General features: G+C 39.6%; 2 protein-coding genes across 2 annotated transcripts in view; one reads left to right on the forward strand and one right to left on the reverse strand.

Annotated features, from left to right (window-relative positions):
* CYYR1 (cysteine and tyrosine rich 1) overlaps positions 1–23,987 on the forward strand; it is a 111,610-nt gene that overhangs the window by 15,465 nt on the left and 72,158 nt on the right. The gene's annotated exons all lie outside the window — the stretch shown is intronic.
* Positions 1–23,987, reverse strand: part of LOC145712433 (uncharacterized) — a 450,501-nt gene that overhangs the window by 7,310 nt on the left and 419,204 nt on the right. The window contains exon 10 of the mRNA XM_081790145.1: positions 1,444–1,554. The gene's annotated coding sequence lies outside the window, so the exon portion shown is untranslated. The remainder of the gene's footprint in view (positions 1–1,443; positions 1,555–23,987) is intronic.

Below are 23,987 nucleotides of genomic sequence, written 5' to 3' on the forward strand. Positions count from 1 at the left end.
TCGACGCAGCCCAGCCTCCAAGCACACTTGGGTAGAGGAGGCTGGCGTGACTTGACAACGTCCTAACCTATGGAATGAAATGGTAGAAGAGATTAGGACTGGAGGACTGCAGGCATGCGGGGCTAGTGACTGGGGCTAAAAGAAAGAACAAGCCCACATTTAATTCTGGAGCTCCTGCTTTGGATGATTGGGTGGATGGTGTGCTGGAACTAATAGGAAATATTCAAGAAGGTTCCGAGAGGGGAATTAATTCCATTTTTAATATGTTGAGTGGCGGGCCAGTAGGGGAGCAGCGGTAATAGACTTTATAGCCTATGGGCTCAATTCAGTGGGTCTTCAAATGGTGAAATGGACTAATCTGAACTCCGTGGGAAGCCTGGAGCAGGCACAGATAGATTTGAGAGGACAAAGCCTAGAGGTGCTGGTTGAAAAAGGTGTAGAGAGAGGTGTATGAAAGAGAACAGCAAGCCAACCAGAGAGCCCCGGGGAGATTCGGGAATACACTGTGAGTTCTTCCCTTTCTATATTTAATCAGTCTTTTGAAAAGTGTTCTACATCTATTTCAGCCTCCCTTGGAATGTTTTCTATCCCTTTGATATTCCTTCGCCTCTGTGTAAATCGATCTGTTCTTCACTAATCAGCCTGACTATACCTCCCGTGGTGGGGACCCTAAATGTCCTTATTTTCTCCTATGTGCTTTTTGTGTTTTATTATCTAAAATATATTAGTTTAAATTAAATTAATTAAATTAAAAATATATTAGTTTATTAATCTTCAGAATGGCCCTCATGACCGAGGTATTGTTATTTCTGTCTGTACAGATGAGGAAATTAAACTCAGAGCTGGGTAATCTCTCTAATTTTATACAGCTACCGTGTAATGAGCTGGCACTTAAAACTGTGTGTGCTTGACGTCTTACTGCCACTCCCCACTGGCTCCGGAAGATCTGAAGATTTCAAAAGGGATGAGTAGACACTGCTCATTGCTGTAAGACCTTATGGAGACCTAAACACCGTACTTTGGGGAGAGCGCTTTTTTACCCCTAACATCTGGATTAAATTCCCTCCCTTATGCTGCCATAACATTATCCTTTCTCTACTCTGTTATTATTTATCGCTTAGCTCAGGTTCCAAAATTATCTTTCTGCCCTTCCATACTCTAGACCCTGAGAGGGTAAGAAGCCAGTGTGGCAATTTACCATCAAAGGTAGAGAGTGGAACCAACTGAATGATCCCTAATGGGCTGTTGTTTTTTTTTTAAGTTTTTATTTATTTTTGAGAGAGAGGTACAGATTGGAGAGGCAGAGAGAGAGAGAGAGAGAGAGAGGGAGAGAGAGAGAATCCCAAGCAAGCCCCATGCTGACAGCAAGGAGCCCAACGTGGGGCTTGAACCCACGAAACGCAAGATCATGACCTGAGCCGAAATCAAGAGTTGGATGCTTACCTGACCGAGCCACCCAGGCGCCCCCATAATGGATTGTTTAAATGCAGGTCAGTCCTTCATGTGCTCCCGAAGAACCGGATATATTGTGGGTTCTACACAAATATGTATCACCTGGATAAATACAAAACAAATTCGGAAATGTTATTGATTTTAGAGAATTTCTTTTCCTGGAGTATAAATCAGGTGTCATTAATGGAATGGTCTCTATGTAACCACGCATCAGTTTCTACTCACACCGTTTAGGATAAATTATAATCAGATGACAGGGATCAGACTTTGAAGACCGATTTGATTATGACGATTTGACCTCTTGTCACATCTGTGGTGTGAATGTGCTCCTTCCAGGATGCCAGCCCATGATTAGTAAGGGAACAGCCTCCTTGCGACTCGAGTCACCTGCATAATTTGGGGAGATAAAATGTTTTGCTGACAAAATTGAGGAGGGAAGAATTAGGCACACACGGTGCTTTATACGGGATTATCCTGGGCGAGTTCTGGTGGGCAGCTACGGGCCAGAACCCATGTCTCCCGCCTACAAAATGTTAGGATGAACACATCCACAGCTGATGAAAATTTCAGAGGGCAGTGATAACCTCATAAAGTGTCATAGGATTCCAACTGAAAGGGCCACGGGTGAAAGCCTCGACCGTTTAACCCATAGTAACTCAGAGACAAATGGAATTTGTAGTTTTAGTATTCATTTGTAAGGAAAGAGGAAGAAGAAAGATCTGACACGTAACAAGAATGCTTTTTTTTTAATGCCCCTGCACCAATCTGCCAAAAATAGAGCAAAACATGACAAATGACTCCAAGCATACTCTGTATGAATTCAGGCTGTTAAAAAAGGTGGGCAGAACTATATCTCCCTGAGCTGCATTTTGCAAAAAGTAAGTGCCGCCTGTGGTTGCAAATAATCACCTGCGCAGCGTTGATACAACATTCTTTCTCTGCAGACACCAGGAATAATATAAGGTCAACCTCCAAAGTATTGTACGTGAAGAAATACTTAAATGTATCAAGTTAGTGGTGAAAACGCCACTTGACAATTGCAATCCTGAGCGATACGTATCCTTACGTTAAGCAAATAGACCTCTTTGCCCTTTGCCAGGTGGAATTCAACAAAAAACAATTCTTTGTGATTTCTCTTATTAACTGATAGTAGTCTTAGTGATAGGAACTTGTAGAAGAAAGACCAAGAATGTTTGGATTCACAAAAAAATGCATTTGAGTTTCTCTTGCTCTTATGCTCTGCAAACTTTATTCTCCTAATGTCACCGAGCCTGGGTTTATTAATTTGTAAAGAGGGAACGGTAGTAACAAGTTGCCTACCTCTCAGAATTTAGCTAAAGGATATATTTGTTATTAAAAGCATTTAGAAAGGGGCGCCTGGGTGGCTTAGTGGGTTGAGCATCTGACTTTGGCTCAGGTCGTGATCTCATGGTTTGTGAGTTGGATCCTCGCATCAGTCTCTCTACTGTCAGCATAGATCCTGCTTCGGATCCTCTGTCCCCTCTGTCTCTCTGCCACTCCCCGCTTGCTCTCTCTCTCTCTCTCTCTCTCTCTCTCAAAATAAATAAATAAACTTAAAACATTTAGAAGAACTGTGCACATTTCCCTGTCATTAATGAAAACATCGGGCTTTGCAAATCTCTGGAGTTGAGAAGAGAGAAGCAAAGTGACTTCTCCAAGGTCATTCAGAAATCCATGACTGATCTGCAAAGTGAGTGCCACTTTGGGTGTAAGACCTCCTTGGTCCTCCAGGCCAAAACATAGGCTTCTGCCCTCAGGAAAGCACCCTCAGCCTTGAATGAAATAAACGACCTTTTTAATCAAACGTGATTACCATCTCTTAACCGCAAAATCTACTAATTAAGCACAGTGTTCTGCCGCCCAGCAATTGCTAAAAGCGTAATACAGCCCAGAAAGTCATGTGCATACGATAGACAAACGCTCCGTGTTGCCCTAGGCTGACCTATGAATCAGAGAAGCCAACTCAACACTGGGGTAAGGAAGTCCAAATAAAAATATATAAACCTGATTTATTAAAAAAGCACACAGGTAATAGCAAATATCGGGGAGGCAATGATTTGTTTTACTAAACTATTCCTTATAGGGTTCCAATTAATTCCCCTTTCAAAATTTATTTTATTCACAACTTTTCAGAAATGTATATTGTACATAAGCCTGGTTCAGCTCTGTGGATGACATGTCAGTAATTAATACACAAAAAACGTGTTCTACCTGCTGACCACTTAGGGGCACGTGGGTGGCTCAGTTGGTTGAGTGTCCGACGTCGGTTCAGGTCATGATCTCTCAGTTTGTGGGTTTGAGCCCGGCGTCGGGCTCTGTGCTGACATCTTCGAGCCTGGAGCCTGCTTGAGATTCTGTGTGTGTGTCTGTGTGTGTCTCTCTCTCTACCCCTCCCCAGCTTGTTCACTCTCCCTCTCTCTGTCTCTCTCTGTCTCTCAAAAATAGATAGACATTAACAGCTGACCATTTCAACAGTGATCACAGTACTCTATAGATCTGAGTGTGCCTTTGCATGTAAAAGCTTAGAAATGCCCTGATTAGGCTTTTTAAAAAATGTCTTAATCAGCAGTAAGTTAGTGCGTAAAAGACAAAAATTAAAAAGGCAATGACTTGCCTCTGATGATATTGTACATAACCTACATTTGCCACATCGCCAGATTGAAAATATTTTAGGTGGTAACGAGTAAATGCCAGATGGTATGCTGAGTAAAAAGTCATTGATCATGGCAAGGATCAGCTGAGGTCTATCAGTCCTAAAATGAATTCCTGTGTACTCAGTTTGTTGGCTTGAAACAGCCAGCTTATTGCACATGCTATATATTTCGTTTCGCGTTTGTGGTACAATCGTTTCATCTCACTACCTTTCATGGCAAGGATTGGCTCCAGTTCTGGGGGAGACACAGAAAGTGTGCTCCACTCTCTGCCTCCCGCTGAATGCAGCTATAGAATTGGGGTGGGATGCAGGAAAAGCCCTTTCAGGTGTATGGAAAGTAAACAGTAGCAAACAGATTGGGGAACAAGACCAGAATTCAAAGTACTGCCTAACTAGCCATGAGTTTACCAGTTGTTTTTTCCCCCTCTGTTTACTCCACTCTGGACTAAACGTAGCCCAAAACACAGAGGTAGCTTACACGGACAGTCAAGTAGATACAGCAGAATCTCTCCAGCTAAGTAACCGAGGACTCCGCGTGCCGGAAGACCGTGGGGGAAAATACCCCGATATTTTTTCTTTGCTCTGCTCTCTTGCGTAGCTCCCAAGTGATCCTTTGGTTGCTGCAGCAGGGCCAGGGGTAATGGCAGCAGCAGGAGCCTAACATTCCAAGAAAGGGGAATCTTCCTTTCTGATCAGAGTGATGTTATACCAGGACGATGGGGCAAATCCCCACTGCTTTTCTTCTGTCTTTGTCCTCCTGGGGTCCACCCCGGCTATGAGCCCATTTGTAGAAACGCGCAGAGAGCAAAGTAAATAAAGCCCATTTTTTTGACCAGAGAACTGCAAGTGTTGTCCCAGGGAACCAGAAAGTACCGGTGAGATCTTTGTGCTCGCTTTGGCTGCACACGTACTAAAACGGAGATTGGCAAGGCCCTGAGTGAGGATGGCATGCAAATTTGTGCAGCGTTTCATTTTTTTTTTTTTTTTTTAATGCATGGATCCAACCCTAAATGGTATCCACAGAACTTGAGAGCTGAACACAGACAGGCTAGGCAACTAGCAACTAGATCCAAACCTGACTGCAAAGGCTCTGGAAATGGAACTCACATTAAAACCACAACCAGCAGTCTGACTGAAGCTTGTGGTCTGAATTGAAACTGGTTGGTCGCCTGCTGAAACAAAAATCTCAGAATTCTCCATACATGTCACACCAAAATCCTCATAGCATAAGACTCAAAGTCCAGGATATAATTCAGAAGCACCCAGCATACAAACAAACAATCAAACAAACAAGGAATCTTAACTCAAAAGGCAAACAGTCCTCAAGCAACAGACAGGTTGGAATTCTCTGACAGAGCCTCTAAAGCAGCTATGAGGAATAGGACCCAAAAAGTAAGGACAAACCCTATTTGAAATTCATGAGAAGACTGAAACAGAAAAAAGAAGGAATGGGAAACCTGAGGAACCAAATGGTAATTTCAGAACAAAAAAAATTCAGGAGCTAAGGTTTAAAAGATTCACCGGATGGGCTCAGTAGCAGAGTAAAGCATACGTGAACTTGGGGACAGAGTAGTAGAAATTACTCAATCTGAGCAACAGAGAGAAAAAATATTGAAGAAGAAGAAAAGAACAGGGTCTCAGGGAAAAGTCTAGCGTTGATGTCACAGAGTCCAAGAGAAGAGGACCACGATGCTTAACACTTCCCAAGTGGGAGAAACCACATATTCAAGAAAATTCAATAAACTCCCAAGAGGCTAAACTTAAAGAAATCCATACCAGACACATCCTAATCAAACTACTAAGAACTAGAGAAAATAAGATCTTGAAAGCAGCTAAAAAATAAGCAACAAATTACCTCCTGAAGAGCTACGATTTGAAGGAGTCCACATTTGTCATCAGAAACCATGGAGGACAAAGTGTCAACATTTTGTGATGTGATTTATGTGATGAAAGAACAGAAAGATGAGTCCACACTTCTATAACTAGCAAAAATATCCTTCTGGAATAAAAGTGAAATAAAGATATTTTCAGATTTTTTAAAGTCTATTTACTTATTTTAAGAACGATTGGGGCGTGGGGGGGGGCGGTGCAGAGAGAGAGGGAGACACAGAATCCGAAGCAGGCTCCAGGCTTTGAGCTGTCAGCACAGAGCCGGATGAGGGGCTCAAATCCACGAACAGTGAGATCATGACCCGAGCTGAAGTTCAACACTTAACCAACTGAGCCACCCAGGTGCCCCGAGACATTTGCAGGGTTTAGAAAAACTAAGAAAATATTTAGCAGTCAGACCTGATCCAAAAGGGTTGCTAAAGGAACTTCTTCAGAAAGAAGGCAAATGATGCCGGAAGGAAATTTGCAATATCAGAAAGGAAAGAAGAGTACAAAATTGGCATGTATTTGGGTAAATATAATAGCGTAATTTCCCCCTTTTGAGTCCTTTAAAAGATGTTAGACTGTTGGATGCAGAAACATATACATTGTAGGTTTGTGTTTTCAGTGGAGGGAAATGCTATGCATAACACAACCATAGCGTAACGCGGAGAGATTAAGGGATCTGTAAGACAGTGAGGTTCCGCCTTCCAGCTAAAGTATAAAAGTGATTCTCAGCGATGATGAAAAGTATGTGTTCTGCAATCCTGAGAGCATCCACTAAAAAAAGTAAATAAAAATAATTTAAAAATAAACAAAAAGCAAAAAAAAAAAAAAAAAAAAAAAAAAAGAACCAAAGCAAAAACCTATAGCGTAATACAGTTAAAAGAAGGCAGGAGAAAAGGGGAATTGGAATGAAAAACAAAGAAAACAAACAGAACGTAAATAATACATGATAGACCCAACGTATCAGTAATTACATGGGTGGTCAAAACACATCAACTAAAGGACAGAGAATGGATTTTTTTTTTAACTGACAGAAATTTGTCCTGTCTACCTGATACTTCAACTACAATGATATAGGTAGCTTAAAAGAATGGGAGGAGGGAAAATGGGGAGATGTTGGTCCAGGGGTACAAAGTTTCAGGCATACAAGATGAATTAAGTCCTGGAGGTCTGCTGTGTAACCATGTGACTATAGTTAGCAATACTCTATTGTGTGATTGCTAAAGGCATAGATCTTACATTTTTCTCAACACACACACAAAAGAAAAAGGTAACTGTGAGATGAGGGATATGTTGATTACCTTGATTGTCGTGATTAGTTTACAATATATGAAAATATTGAATAACCAGGTTGTATACCTTAAATCTACGCAATTTTTAAATTAATTACCTCTTAATACAGCAGGGGAGGGTTGGGAAATGAGCTATCAAGCCATGAAAAGAAAAAAAAAAAGTAAAAGGATAGAGAAAATACAGACCGTGCAAACTTGAACCAAAAGAAAGCTAGTGTGGCTACATGAGTGTGAGACAAAGTAAAGTCCAGAGCAGAAAGTATTACCAGAGACAAAAAGTGATATTGCACAGTGAGAAAAGGGTCCATCGATCAAGAAGACATAACCATCAAAAAGAGAAACATGTTTGGTTTCCGTAAACAGCAAACAGACTCATTATTTGTTGCTGAAGCGCATCTTAGGAGAGAGCAGTGTGTGTCTCTTGACGTACATACAGGGTTAGATGAAATTATTTGCATTTTCCCTTTGTTCATCTTTTTTCTTTTTAATTATGAGTCATGTCAGCGAATTGTAGATAATACCAGGGAAGCTTAGATTTACTGTATTCTAATTCTAAACCAACCTAAAACTTGGCAATTCCTGGCATTTTTATGTGTAATCACCTCAACTAGGAAATGAGATATTTAAGGAGGTGGCCCACACGTGTGGTACACCAAAAACCCGTCGCAGTGATGGCAGAGATATTAATTTAATGGTACCAGATGCAGGGGCGCCTGGGTGGCTCAGTCAGTTAAGCATCCGACTTCAGGTCATGATCTCACGGTTCGTGAGTTCAAGCCCCACATCAGGCTCTGTGCTGACAGTTCAGAGCCTGGAGCCTGTTTCACATTCTATGTCTCCCTCTCTCTCGGCTCTTCCCCTGCTCACGTTCTGTGTGTATGTGTCTCTCTCTCTCTCTCAAAAATAAATAAACATTAAAGGGGGAAAAAAAAGTACCAGATAGACAGAGTGCCCTGCAGATGACGTGAAAGGAAGATAAAGACACAAGCAACAGAAAATGAAGAGAATCGATAAATGAATTTTGTGGTAAAAGTGACTACAATAATGAATTTCAACTTAGGCTTATTAAGAGAAATACATTACTTCATGAAATGTAAAAGAGAATTTCGGAAAGAGAAAGAATAGAATATTAAAACCAAGAATCTAATCAGTGGCAGGCTTTCCCAACTATGTTCGTACATTTAAAAAAAAAAATTCATTAAACTATTTAAAAGAATGATCTTGGCTTTTCTCTTCTAATCTAAATATTTATGAGAAAGGAGAACTCACCAGGAACTGCAAGACCCAAAAATTCATTCCTTTCCTGGTGCAGGAAGAAAGTAGTTCATGAGGGAAAAGAGCTTATCCTGAAATGATTTATCCAAAGCCAGTAAAATCTGTTCTACTTTTCAGATTATGCTATTAGGAAGACTAACCCCCAGGTGTTTCCATTAATCGATAGTATGATTTAAAGACCTGCACAACTTTGTAGGTTTTTTTTTTTCCCCCGTGCTGCGTCATTTATTTCAAATAACGCTTTTAAGGCTATATTAGCATACAAGAAACAAAAACGTATTTATCCATTTCTTAAATCACACCCAAGCTTTTAAATGTCTTGCAGTTGTAAACACCAGACATTAATTATGTCTGTTCATAGGAAAGTAGAGATTTCACAGCATTTACATTAGTTTATTTATTTTTAATTTTTTAACATTTATTTGTTTTTGAGAGACAGAGGGAGACAGAGCATGAGCAGGGGAGGAGTAGAGAGAGGCACACACAGAATCCAAAGCAGGCTCCAGGCTCTGAGCTGTCCGCACAGAGCCCGACACAGGGCTCCAGTCCACAAACCTGAGCTGAAGTCATGACCTGAGCCGAAGTTAGTCCCCTAACTGACTGAGCCGCTCGGGCGCCCCTACATTAGTTTAAATTAGAGGTTCCTAAACTTCAGTATGCATCAGAATCACCTGAGAGTGCTTGTTAAAACTACATTTTTCCTAGGACCTAATGTAGAAATTCAGGTTCAGTAGGTCCAAAATGGGAGCCAGAAATCTATATTTTTATTAACCAACAAATAGCCCTTGGGCTACACTAGTCTAAGTTAACTATACCAAAGTACATTTCATTTTGGACTCTACTATCCTGTTTAGTTTTCAAATTAAGAAATAGAATCGAATTGTCATATAATGAACCGTAACTTCTTTGCCTTTATGCAGACTTAATAAAGACAGTTCAAATAACTATGGTAAGTGTTTTCAGGAGTATTTATATTGAAAATAAAAGGCTATAAAGCTTTACTTAGGTTTGATCAAAGTAATTGAATAGAAGGAATGACCAATGACTTCTTGGTAAGCCCACAGCAGTCATACTTACAGAGCTTTTACCGTTACCAACAGTAACGGATTGTAAAATGGGGATAATATTAGAATCTGTCCCATGGGTGGCTACGAAGAATAGATTAGTTTGAACTTATGGGCCACTTAGAACAAGAGCTAGTGCTCAATAATTTTTGGCTACTATCTCTTCTTCTCCATCATTATCAGTTATATGCTCCATGTTGGGCAAAGCAGGTAATGGCATGAGTGTGACACAGAAACTGTGCTGGTTCAAACATTTTTTCCTTGGCAAAGAGAATCAAAAACGCAGGAATATAAATACAGTCTTCACCAGGAAAGGCCAAGACCCTTAGCTTAAATGCTGCACGTGGGAGACCTTCTCTTGCTCCATTGTAAGAAAAATAAAAATGAGTCTTTGCACCTGGGGTTCCCCATCTAGAAAAATGTACTCTCAGCCTTGCTCAGCTCTTGACTTTTGGTAGATTACGCTTCCATCTGCATTGCCTCAGTGCTGGGGAGCTGACATTTCCACCTGATGGTTTTTGTGCCTATTTATTTATTTATTTATTTATTTTAAGGTTTATTTATTTCTGAGACAGAGATAGAGCCTGAGTGGGGGAGGGGCAGACACAGAATCCGAAACAGGCTCCAGGCTCCGAGCTGCCAGCACAGAGCCCCACGCGGGGCTTGAACCCACGAACCACAAGATCATAACCTGAGTCGAAGTCGGATGCTCAACCGACTGAGCCACCCAGGCGCCCCTGTGCCTTTTTAATATCCTCTGAGGCAGCCTCCGGCCACAGTGAGCTTCCTGCCTGAGCTGGGCAAGTTATTTCCTGAGCATCCATTATTGTTGCTGGAATACTCAGTCTGAGCTCAGTAGAATCTATGGTGGCCCTAATGAAGCTTTCTTTCTTATTTTTTGCATGGGCCCCTTCATTGCATCGAAGGGAGTGCATTTTTGTAGCACTTGTAAAGTAGGATATTTTGACTGTTTCTTTTAAGACCACAATCTTTCCACTTCAATTACTTCTCCCTCAGGGGCTTTGGAATGGCTGTACCGTTTTAGGGACCAGCTGGGAGGTAACGGGAATTGTAGGATATATTTTTTCTAAGTTTAGTATATATTTATGTGGTTTATAGTCACTTCCATATATAGCTGTAACTGTTAGCCATTTCTGTATAGGAACGCTTCCCCCAAATGATCAAACAGCCCCATCCATCATGTTAGAGGAAAGACTGCATTATCTTTCTCTTCTCTGTCTAGGAAAAGATATTATGAGTTACTGTTACATGAAAAGGAGCTCAAAGAATTTGCAGCCACAAAATGTAGTAAAACACAAAGGAATTTGTTCTGCTGAGTTGTGTCAGTCAGTTAATCAACTGTATCTTCTTTAAAATAAAGGGTCCTCGGGGCGCCTGGGTGACGCAGTCGGTTAAGCGTCCAACTTCAGCCAGGTCACCATCTCGCGGTCCGTGAGTTCGAGCCCCGCGTCAGGCTCTGGGCTGATGGCTTGGAGCCTGGAGCCTGTTTCTGATTCTGTGTCTCCCTCTCTCTCTGCCCCTCCCCCATTTGTGCTCTGTCTCTCTCTGTCCCCAAAATAAATAAAAAACGTTGAAAAAAAATTAAAAAAAAAAAAAAAAGAAAAGAAAATAAAGGGTCCTCAAAAGTCTGCAAGCTTCAGACTCCAGGAAACGCTGATCTACCTACCGCTGGTTTTTGATTAACTGACCTGTCTATACTCTGTAGTCCTATTACTTTTAATTTTTAATTCATGATATTGTAGAACTTTTCATAACCCAGGACTACATACATCATGTTCTAGCAGAAACATCAGTTGCTGTTATATTATTACCATTATTAATTATTATTATTGTTATCAATGCAATTATTGGACCTTGGGATGAGGGGAGGGGGATATATTGAACCAAACCTGTTCGATAATAGGAAGTGATTTCCTAAAGTCATTTTGTATTTATGTTTTATTTATAAATTTTTATACTGGGGGCGCCTGGGTGGCGCAGTCGGTTAAGCGTCCGACTTCAGCCAGGTCACGATCTCGCGGTCCGTGAGTTCGAGCCCCGCGTCAGGCTCTGGGCTGATGGCTCGGAGCCTGGAGCCTGTTTCCGATTCTGTGTCTCCCTCTCTCTCTGCCCCTCCCCCGTTCATGCTCTGTCTCTCTCTGTCCCAAAAATAAATAAAAAACGTTGAAAAAAAAATTAAAAAAAAAAAATAAAAAAATAAAAAAATTTTTTATACTGTATTTTTAAAACCACATTTTAAGAAAAATCAAGAGACTTAAAGCACATAGAAATATTATCCTAACTTTTTCTTAAGTTAAAAACTAAGCAAGGGTGCCTGGGTGGCTTAGTTGGTTAAGCGTCTGACTTTGGCTCAGGTCATGATCTTGCAGTTCATGAGTTCAAACCCAGCGTCAGGATTTGTGCTGCTCACAGCTCAGAGCCTGGAGCCTGCTTCCAATTCTGTCTCCCTGTCTCTCTGCCCCTCCCCCCCCTCAAAATAAATAAACATTTAAAAAAAGACTAAGCAGATCATAGTTTTATTCATATATTTACTGAAATTGCGTTCTGTTTTAATAGTTACAATTTCTTCCAGCTTTATTTTGTTTCGGAAATCTCTAATATCTAAAGGTAGCAAGGTCCATCCCATGTCCATCTAAGAAAACACCTAATGTCAACATTTATTCAAATTATTTTAAAGTATCTGTTTAAGCTTTCATTATTGAAAAGTGAATGAGGTGAACCATCTTTCACTTTGTTAGGAGTACCGAGTTAACCAGGAGGTAGAAACTTCACCATAGAACTGTTTGCATGTGTAATCACTCACTCACTTTGCTATTTGGGAATTAACCTTCTGGTTGCTTCTTTGTAAAAAAAAATTTTAACGTGTGTTTATTATTGAGAGACACAGAGAGAGATAGAGCATGAGCGGGGGAGGGGCTGAGAGAGAGAAGGAGACACAGAATCCCAAGCAGCTCCAGGCTCCGAGCTGGCAGCACAGAGCCCAACGCGGGGCTCAAACTCACGAACCGCGAGATCATGACCTGAGCTGAAGTTGGACGCTTAACCGACTGAGCCACCCAGACACCCCCACCTTCTAGTTGCTTCTTAGTATCTTTCAATAAATAAATGTATATATAATTTCTAAATTATATAAATATTTATTTCAATAAATAAATAAATAAGTTTAACTTGAGAGCGATGTGGGTGGGCCCTAGAGATGTGATATTTGAGCAGAGAAATAAAACCAAATGAGGAAGTCAGCTAGATTAAAGAATACCATTTCACCAGGTGGGAGGCAGATCTGGAGACCCTGAAAGAATGTGATAAATGAGAAAACAGAACTTTAAAAGTAACGTATGTTGAAATAGTGCAAATATCTTGTATTTGTAATAAAATTTAAAATTTTAACATAGAATTGTTTTCCAAATTAGGAATTAAATACAGACCAGAATTCATAGTACAGAAATGTCGTATTAATGTTTTCTGGAACATTTAACCTGTTCTGAAATGGTTTTGCCATTTAGCTAAATTGTTCTTTTGGTGTCATTTTATACTCAAATTATAATTTATTTTATTCTCTAAATATTTGAACCCATCTGTCTATAATAGTAAAAATATATAAATAGATGCTGTGTTTTAATTACAAAGTTAACCTTTAAAACCCATTTAAATGTTAAGCAAATTTAATAAAATTATCTTTCCTTCTGATCCTGTCATTAATCAATGTAACCTAAGTATCACCAGTATACATCACAATCTATACCCCTCACAAGTGTCATCAGAGCTGGACCCTGACTACAAAGAGCTTATAAATTTAGTTGTGTAAGTCAGACAAGATTTATAAACATTGCATTCTTATGATAAACATTCAGCTAATAAATCCTAAATAAGTTTTGATTTATAAATCCTTTCATTGCCCTTGAGATTCTAGGGACTGATTTATGAGTCGGTATGCTAAAATCTATAATTTGATCAGGCATAAATCTTATTCTGTGACTTCTGTTTTAGCCCGTAATTCATAAATCCTGGTCAGTGTAGGTGTTCAGTTTTCTAAGTGTTCTGCATTTACAGTGGGTCTCAGAAGTACATATTTTAGGGTGTTAATGATTAAAAGGGATAATTTGCATATAATTCGATTAAACAAATACAGCAGCTGAATAGAACTTGCTCTGTATTCTAGGGAGTGAGTTTATAGAAATGAACTCTAAACTCAATGATGATTTCAAAGTATTGTAGCTGGAAGAACAATAAAATATTAAAATTAAAGTCATTGTTGACTGTACCTGCCAGGGTAGGATTGGTGTGCCAGAAACCATTAATTGTCTTCAAGTATCCACTCTCTTTTTCCGTAGTAATGTAATTTTCACAGAGCACAATATGTGCCCAGGATAAACACATTTCCCAGTCTTCCTTGCAGCTGGGTGTGACCATGTGACTAACCTACAGCCAATGGTACATGGGCAGAGGTGATAAGTACAATTTCAGTACATATACTCTAGCTGGAACGCAAAAGTGGTTCAGGTCCAAGTGGGGAAGGAAGGAGTGTAGCCCCCCCGTATGATGCTATCTTTTGTTGTCTGGTACACTTATTCCATGACAGATAGATGAGGGAGAAAACAATTTCTAACATCCTAAGACATTAATTAAATCTCTGTTATAGCGCACATTTAATAAATATTACATTTTATATATTTATGCGTTAAATGTGTTATTTTTATATTGTACATTTTATTTAAAAAATTCCGTTTGCCAGGAACTCTGCTAATCACTGTGGAAATACAGGTAAACATGATTCAGTCCTTGCCTTTGTTAAATTTACCCCTACGTAGTAACTTGTTTCTTAACACTTGAATACACGGAATTGTTTGTAAATTTGTTTTCTGTTGGCTGGCAGAATATAAAAATATAATTAGGGTTTGTATATAAACCCTGTCAACCACCCTACTAAATTCACCAATACCTCACTTTGTACGGTAGTTTGGATTTTCCATGTAAAAAATTATCTGCAAACCGAGTTATACTTCTTCCTTTATGTGTATGCTTTTTTTTTCTTACTTCATTGCCCTAGAAATATTGAATATCTTTGCCTTGCTCCAGAACTTAGGAAGAAGCAACATTCATTAAGTATGACAACTGAATTTTTTTTTCATTGATCTTCTTTGTCAGATTGAGGAAATTCTCTTCTGTTCCTCATGATTGTGGGTTCAATTTCATCAAATACTTTTTTGCCTCTCCTGAAATGATTGTATGCTTAGCTTTCTTGTAATGGGAATTATATCGTTTTTCAAATTTTAAACCACCCTAACATTCCCGGGAGTATCCCTACTTAGTCATGATTTTTTAAGAAAATCTTTTTATATGTTTCTGGCTTTAATTTGGTAAAGACTTTGTCATGAATTTTTGCATCTATGCTCATGAGGGAAATTGGTCTGTAATTTTATTGCCTTGTAAAGTCTTGTTGTGTGCTCAGGGTTATACCAACCTCATATAACAGCTGAGGATGTGTTCTTTCCATCTCTATTTGCTGAAAGAATTTTGTGAGATTGATTTATTTCTTCCTTAAAGGCTGGATGGAATTTTATCAGTGAAGCCATCTGAGTCCACAGTTCTATTTGGGGGAATATTTTTAATAATGACTTTAATTTTAATTTTTAATATTCATGAGGCTATTTAAATTTTCCATTTCCATTTATATATTTTAAAAAATTCTTTTCACCTGAATCTTCAAATTTAATTTTATTGAGTTCATAATATTCCCTTACTATCCTTTACTATCTGTAGGATTTTTAGTGATAAACCTTCTTTTATTCTTTTTTTTTTTAATTTTTTTTTTAATGTTTTTATTTATTTTTGAGACAGAGAGAGACAGAGCATGAACGGGAGAGGGGCAGAGAGAGAGGGAGACACAGAATCGGAAACAGGCTCCAGGCTCTGAGCCATCAGCCCAGAGCCCGACGCGGGGCTCGAACTCACGGACCGTGAGATCGTGACCTGAGCCAAAGTCGGACGCTTAACCGACTGAGCCACCCGGGCGCCCCAAACCTTCTTTTATTCTAAGTATTGCTAATTTGTATTCTTGTTCTCTTTCTTTTTTAAATTAGCCTGTCTTATCTAGGAGTTTTTCAATCTTATTGATATTTGCAAAGAAAAAAGTTTTTTTGAGGATGGGTTTGCAAGGGTGATCTTTCAGCAACTATTTTTTGAGCAGTCACATCTGCCAGGTCCTGGGATCCACACAGTCCCTGCCCTCGTGGGCTTAGTTCCTGGAAGGAGCCCTGTGGAAAGTCTTGGAGAAACCTGAGGCAGTGGGCAGCTTCCTTTTCTTGGGCAGAGTGGCCAGGGATGTAAAGAACAGAGTGGCCTGGCTCTCAGACATGCCCTCTCGGCCAAAGAGGACTTAAGTCCCCTTGCCCAGATTCCATGTAGCCCTTCATTCCTTGGTTTTTACCTTTGGGCTTTGTTAATGTTCTCTGTTGTTTTCTCACTCACTGATTTCTGGTCTTAGTTATTTCCTCGTATTTATTTTATGTTTGCACTGATCTTCTTTTTCTAGCTTCTTAAGTTGGAAGCTTAGATCACTGATGTTATAACTTCTTTTCTAATATAGCCATTTAAAGGTATTAGTGTCTCTCCAAGCATCATAGAGTTACATCCCACAAATGTTATGATGAACTTTCATGATCATTGACATGAAAGTGTACTCTAATTTCCTTGATGACTTGTTTTTTTGATTCGTCAGTTACTTGGAAGTGTGTTTCTTGAATTCCGGATATTTGTAAGTTTTCTTACTTAATATCATTTTATTATTGATTTCTAATTTAGTTCTCTTTTGGTTGGAGAACATACTCTGGAATATTTCAAATTTTAAACTCTGTTAAGATTTGTGGGGGCGCTTGGGTGGCTCAGTCGGTTGAGCATCCGACTTCGGCTCAGGTCATGATCTCGCGGTTTGTGAGTTCAAGTCCCACGTCCGGCTCTGTGCTGACAGCTCAGAGCCCGGAGCCTGCTTCGGATTCTGTGTCTCCCTCTCTCTCTGACTCTCCCCTCCTCATGTTCATGCACTCTCTCTATCTCTCAACAATAAAGGTTAAAATTTTTTTTTTAGAAAAGATTTGTGTCTGGTCCAACATGTGGCTTTAGTGAATGGCCCCTGTGCACTTGAAAAGAAGGCTGTATACTACACTTGTTAGGTGCAGTGTTCTATAAATGTCAATTATTCAAGGTTGTTGATAGTCCTGTTCAGGCGATCTGTATTCTTCCTGACTTCTTACATAGTTGTTCTATTAACTGCTGAGAGAAGTTGTTAAAAGTCCAACCAAAATTGTGAATTTTTCTATTCCTCCCTTTAATTCTACTAATTTTTGCCCTGTGAATTTTGAAACTTTTTGTTTCTAAGTGCAAAGGCATTTCTGAATATTAAGTCTTCTGTTCAATTTTTATTTTAGCATTATGAAAGTATTTATGTATTTATATGTTTTCTTCCCTGTCTTTAAGAAAGTTTTATTCCAAGTTTATTTATTTTTGAGAGAAAGAGAGAGGGAATCCCAACCAGGCTCCCCCACTGTCAGTGGGGAGCCCATTGCAAGGCTTGAACTCAGGAACCATGAGATCATGACCTGAGCCAAAATCAAGAGTTGGGACACCTAACGTATTGAGCCACCCAGGCGCCCCTTTAAGTAAGTCTTTGAATTCAGAGTACATCTAACTGAATTTTTTTATTTAAAGTAACTTCCAGGCAGACAGCATATAGTGCCTTTTAACCAACCAATTCTGACAATTCCTGCCTTTTCATTGGAGTATTTAATTTGTAATTAATGTAACTTTTGATGTGGCTGGATTAGGTCAACGTGGTTACTATTTGTTTTCTGTTTTTCCCATTTGTTTTGTGTTCCTCTGTCCCTCTTCTCCTATCATTTTGAGTTCATTGAAATTGCTTTTAAAATTTCATTTTAATTATCAAGTGGCTGTTTTGCTTACCTCTTTGTATTATTATTTTAGTGGTGATCTACAAAGTACAACAAACGTCCTTGATTTTTCAGTCTGTTGGAAGTTAATAACATAAAATGTAACTTTGCAATCTTTTTGGTTTTTTTTAGTGCAATCTTATAGGTTTTTTTACACCCTGTAATTTATGTTATAGTTCTCATGTTTATTACACAAGCTATGCATACTAGTATTTTTACCTTAAATGGTCATAAATATTTTTTAATTAAAATCTGAATTTTTATCTGGAATCATTTCCCTTGCGCTTGAAGAACTTACTTTAGCTTTTCTTGAACGCAAAGTCTGCTGGAGAATTACCTTTGTTTTTGTTAATCTGAAACTGCCTTTATTTCACCTTTATTCCTAAAAGTTATTTCTGTTCCATGGAGAATGCTGGGTTGACAATTTGTTGTTTTTATTTGACACTTTAAAGGTGTCATTCAACTATATTTTGGCCTCCAGTGTTTCTGCTGAGAGAAGTCATTGGTAACTTGTATTTTTGCCCTGTATATGTTATGTGTCCCTTTTTCTTCTGGAAACTTTTAAGATTTTCTTTATTTTTTGTTTTCATTTGTTTAATAACTGTCACCCTTCCAACTCTTGTGTTCGTTTGTTTGCTTTTTTTCTATTTATACCACATAGAGTTCTCTGAGGTTTTTGAATCTATAAAATTTGGGAAACTTTTGTCCATTCTTTCTTCAAATGTTGGGTTACCCAATTCTCTCTCTCATCTTTTTCTAAAACTCCATATGTAGTTGCTGTTTTGATACAGTGAACTAATCACTGAGACTCAGGTTTTTTCCTATCATTTTTTTCCTCTTTGTTCTCCACACTGGATAATTTCAGTGGAGTGATCTTCAATCACTGACTCTTTTATTTCCAACATGGTTGTCCAGCCTATCCAATGACGTTTTTGTCTCAGATACTGTATTTTTCACTTCCAGAATTTCCGTTTGATTCTTTTCTTATGGTTACTATCTCGCTGTTGAGATATCCTGTTTATCCATTCATCACAAATATATTTTCTTTTATATCCTTGAGCATACTCATAACAGCTAAATTAAATTTTTTGTGCTCTAATTCTGGCGTCTGGGTCATCTCAGTTGCCTTTCCTCTCGATTATGTGTCTAGTAATTTGAGATGTATCTTGGATGTTGTGAAAAATACATGATAGAGATTAAATTCCGGTATTTCCCTGAGTATTTGATTGTTTGTTTGTTTCATCAGGCAGTTAACATGACAGGACTCAAGTCCTAATGTTTGTCACTTCTGCAGTGGGTATCTGCTAAAATCTGTTCAATTCTTTTAGCCTCAGGGCTGCTCACAGTTTATGCATGCATAGTTCAGATGCCATCCTGATTTTTTCTTCCAGAATTTACGTGCACGGTTTGATATTTCCCCTTCCCCCTTTCCCCAGAGTTTCTCCTTTCCCTGATTTCCTCCCTCATTTTCCATCTGCTTTGACAGTCCTAAATTCTGACCTCTAATTCTTAAAAATGGTACACTGCAAAGATGTCTATCCAAGATTTAGTGAATCTGTTTAATCTGACCAGCGCATGCCCTTTAGCAAAAATCCTGATCAACAGGAAACTCACCAGTTCCTATTCGCTTCTTCCAAGTTTTGACTCTCTTCCAATTTATGCCTGCTTTTCGTTTCCCTCCAGTGACTTCAGGGAGATGTGTTTTATATTGACGAATAACTCACTTGCTACCTGTGGTAGGGTTGTACCCACAAGAGCTACTCCACGTTTACCATTGTACCAGAAGAAAAAACTGCCCACATCCCTGAATGTTGACTTTGCGAAACTCAGTGTAGTGTCCTAAGCAGAGACACTAAAAGCAGTTAGGGAGAGTCTGAGAAAAGTTCGTTAAGAAATGATTTCCTTAAAACACAGAATAGATGTCTTCCTTAAAGTGGCATTGCATATCAACCTTGTTGTCTCACTTTTATATTAAATCAGAGAGAAGGAGATATGCTACTATGAGCAGAAAAAAAGATGTGAATCCCAGACACAATAAAATGCTACTTATGAATTTATGAATGCATCAAAGCGCTGTTTAAACAGCATAGGCTGAATGCAAATGTCTATCTGAACTTCCTCCTAAAGCTTCACAAAGCAATGACAGTAAAGGAATTAAGAGAAAAAAAATTCACAAGGACAAAAAGAAGACAGCAGACAACAAAAGTAACATTTTGAAATCTGGGAAATAGTTTAACCACCGGTAGCTGCTTTAGACTGGAGAACGCAGCAATCTGAGTCTGTTGAGGCAGGAAGCCAGAAAGCCATTTTCGCATAAAACTATGAAAATACTCAGACTGGAGACAACCAGTGCTTGGAACGCAGGTGTGCAAAAAATGGGGCTGAAATCTGGAGTGTGAACTAAACATTTTTTTAAAGATTTATTTATTTTTGAGAGAGAGAGAGAACACAAGTGGGGAAGGGACGGGGGTGGGGGTACAGAAGATCTGAAGCGGGCTCTGCCCTGATAGCAGCAAGCCCAATGCGGGGCTCGAACTCACAAACTGGGAGATCATGATCTGAGCCGAAATTGGATGCTCAACCGACGGAGACACCCAGGTGCCTCTGAACCGAACATCTTTAAAAGAGAAGCCAGACTTCCCATCTTCCCTCTCCACCCTGGCTCCATCAAAACAAAACCTGGGATCTATTTTTAGAGAGGTTTGATCAGATAGCCTCTGGATTTGGAGACAGCAAGAAGAGTTGAGGTTGGAGGGTGAGTTACTATGCTGAAATCAGAGGGATTATGGGAAAATCTTCCCACTGAAGAGAGATTTGTTCCCTGCATGGCTCTGGAAAGGCCTGCAGCCAGGCATACATACTTGAGGTTGGAGATTGGTGAACTGCCTCCTGGAAGAAAATTGATCCACTCAAAAGTATAGACTTACAGTAGGATTTTTAACCATAGGGTCCATGAGCACAAAAATTCATTTTTGTTTCCACTAACCTGAAAATTAGCATCTCTGTCATTTTTGAATGTAGGTTACAAACCATTGTAATAATCGCAGTACCCGTCACTTTGTCACCGGTAGGAATCACGGTAATTTTTTTTATCACATTATCCATCGCGTATATCTTGAAATAATATTTTCATTCATCATTACTTCAGCAGTTATTAGATCGAACTCTAAAGCTTATTATATGATGCATTAATAAAAAGCACGCATTATTGTTTCACGGGTTTATTTTTAAAACTTTGCTATAATTGGTTCCATGCATTTAAGTACATTCTGAAATAAGGTCTACAGGCTTCACCAGACTGCCATGGCACAAAATAAGTTAAGAACCCCTAAAATGCAGATACAGGCATTTGGAGATTTCCCCCAGCCAAACAAATGATCTCATAGTGAGATGCACAGATCACGAAACTACACTTATGCTTCCCAGTCTAGTTCATTTGGGCCTCACTTTTAAATATGATTTGACAGCTAAGGAAGACCAGACATTAAGGACAGCTTCTACTCTGAAAGGTAGAACCAGAACAAAACACAATAGGGAGAAACAAAGAAGGGAGAGGAACAAAGTGGTAAAATAAACTCATGAAAAAAGAACATCATGATTAATATCCAAAGAGAACTAAGAGACTCTATTTCATCTGTAAAACAAGACCAGAACAATACACATACAAAGGAGCAAAGAATCCAAAGGACTTCTTGAAAACTCAATTAAGATAGATTCAATAAGGGTGCCTGAATGGCTCAGTCTGTTGAACACCCGACTCTTGAGTTTGGCTCATGGTTCATGAGATGGAGCCCCACGTTTGGGATTCTCTCTCCTCTCTCTTTCTGTCCCTCCCCACTTCCTGCTCACTTGTGCACTTTTCTCTCTCTCTCAAAATAAATAAACATTAAAAAAAAAGATTCTCTCTTCTTGTGTCCCTCTAAAATAAAAGAAAAAGATAGCTTCAATAAAATGTTCAACAGATGTGTGGAAAATAACATTAAGGACAACATTACTCTTTTCCTTCTTCCAGGAAGTGGGAAAAAAAGTCAAAGAAATGAAAATGGTATTTTATTTGCTCTGCCTAGTCTCCATTTCCAAATCATTGTCGTGGTTAGTGAACACCTGCTGATCTCCACTTCTGCACCCCATCACTCCCCTACAATGCCCCCACCCACACCTATTCACCTATATAGGGGCAGCTGGTTGACAATGAGAGGGCAGAAAATGGGTTGGTTTTAGGCAGGGTACCAGTAACTTGCTCTTTCCATGGACCACAGTATCTGATAAACGAAAGTTCATCTCTATGCTGACCGCTACTGTTCTTACCAGATATTTCTAGTTGTCTGCCTACCAGCCTCATGGCGGTAGGCTCCTCCTTCTCCGTAGTTTGAGGTCAAGCATTGCCCTGTGGCTTACTTCGGTCTTACATCTGCTCTTTATGTGTTCTGGGTGGTGAACCATAGGGGGATGCGACGCCACACCAAAGAACGACATAGAAGAAGCCAGCTTGGACCCTTTGGTATCTGAGCCCTGATCTTATGCATAAGTTACCTGGAGCCCAGTGGTTTTAAGTCAAACACTACATACATCAGTACCTGATTCTAGCACCACATGGTCTCTGAGTCCCTGCCTATACCATTCTTTCTATCTGATAAGCTCTCCCTAGGCCTTCTCCTGTACCCTTCACTTAATTAATTAGCACACTTATCCATCACAGTCCTTTCCAATAATTCCCCTAGGAAAGCTTCTCTGAATCCACACATCATGTAAGGTTCCCTGGCTATATGCTCCTACCCTTGTACTTTTCCTTCACAGCGTTTACAAATTCTTGGCTCTTTCGCATGATTCTTTGAGTGCAGGATCTTTGGCTGGGCCTGGTACACAGTAGGTTCTCCATAAATATCTATTGAATGACGGAACAAGTGCACCTAACGTCAAGAAAGCTGAGAATAAGTCTGGAGGATATAGAAATGATGTGTTGGGGGAATGCAGAAATAAAGATCAAGGCACAGATGCAAAGAGCCAGTCGAAGGGCTGGTGTGGTGGTGCTCAGATAACATCCAGAAGCAGGTCCATTTCCATTCCAGGGTCTCAGGGCTGCCAGTGTTATAAAAATAGTGACTGGAAATCAAAGGGGAAACGTTACCACTTTCTTTCTACCTACGTATTGAATTTTAAAAGCAAACCTTCAGGCCCTTTATAATCACATTAGAGTGACTCCTGCCATGCTTTTCTAAAACGAAAGCCTCTGAAGTATGGAGGCCATGCTGTTTAAAATGTACTAAGTAAGGAGACTTACACCATCTGAAAAAAATCCCAAGTTCCTGCCATACCCGATTTTGAAATTCTATAATTTGATATTGCCTTCCTCTGGTAATGTACACTATTTCTTAATTCATAATAGATCATACATATGCCCATTTGTTAAAAGCATAATAAAACAGCTCATAGAAAAGCAGAGCTTAAGACCTGTGTGGCTTTCAACGATATATTACTTCTTTCTCTTTCATGCTTCTCTGGAAACTCTGAGTCTTAAGTAGCCTTACGTAAGGAGACATACAAACGCACTGGTGGTCTACTGGAGAGGCAAGTTACAAATATCTCCACGTGAAAGTACCTCAGAGTTCACTCAACTCTTGAGCCTGGTAGAGAAACTGAAGCAGCCCTTGGAGGGTGGGATCTGAGAGTGACCATTGACCTACTGTGGCCCTCAGACAACCCTCAGAATGCTGACAGGGCGTATATAATGAATGAAATTAGAGAGTCTTTTACATTTTAAAGGGTGCTGTAACAAAACCCGATTTAAAGCTCATTGACTTTCCTCCATAGCCATAGTAAAGGTCTCATAAGCCTGTCTCTCTCCACCCAAACGAATAGAATGAGCAAAACTCCAACAGTACTGTTCTTTCTTCGTTTAATGTTTTATTTATTTTTGAGAGAGAGAGAGAGAGAGCGGGAGAGAGGGAGACACAGAATCCGAAGCAGGTCCAGGCTCCGAGCTGTCAGCCCAGAGCCCACCACGGGGCTCGAACTTAGGAACTATGAGATCATGATCTGAGCCAAAGTCGGATGCCTAACCGACTGAGCCACCCAGGTGCCCCAGTATTGTTTTTTTATAATAGCTAAAGTATTCTGCATTCCTCCTTTTATAAATTTCCCCCTCCTGCTCTTTTCCCTCACTCAGCAAAACTAGTTTACTCCCTTAAACTAGTTTACTCTTTTATCCAAAAGAGATACTCACTTTGAGCCAGGCTGTGTTGTGCCACTCTGTTTTAACAGGAATTACACCTAGCAGCTGCAGTGTCCACAGACAAATGCCCAGTGGCTTCTGGGAAACAAAATGAACAAAGAATGAATGAGTGAATGGAAATAATGCAAGTTCTAGGTAGAGTGTATTTCTGTCACAGCC

This window comes from Panthera onca, chromosome C2 (genome assembly GCF_046562875.1).
Source record: "Panthera onca isolate mPanOnc1 chromosome C2, mPanOnc1 haplotype 2, whole genome shotgun sequence".
NCBI lineage: Eukaryota > Metazoa > Chordata > Mammalia > Carnivora > Felidae > Panthera > Panthera onca.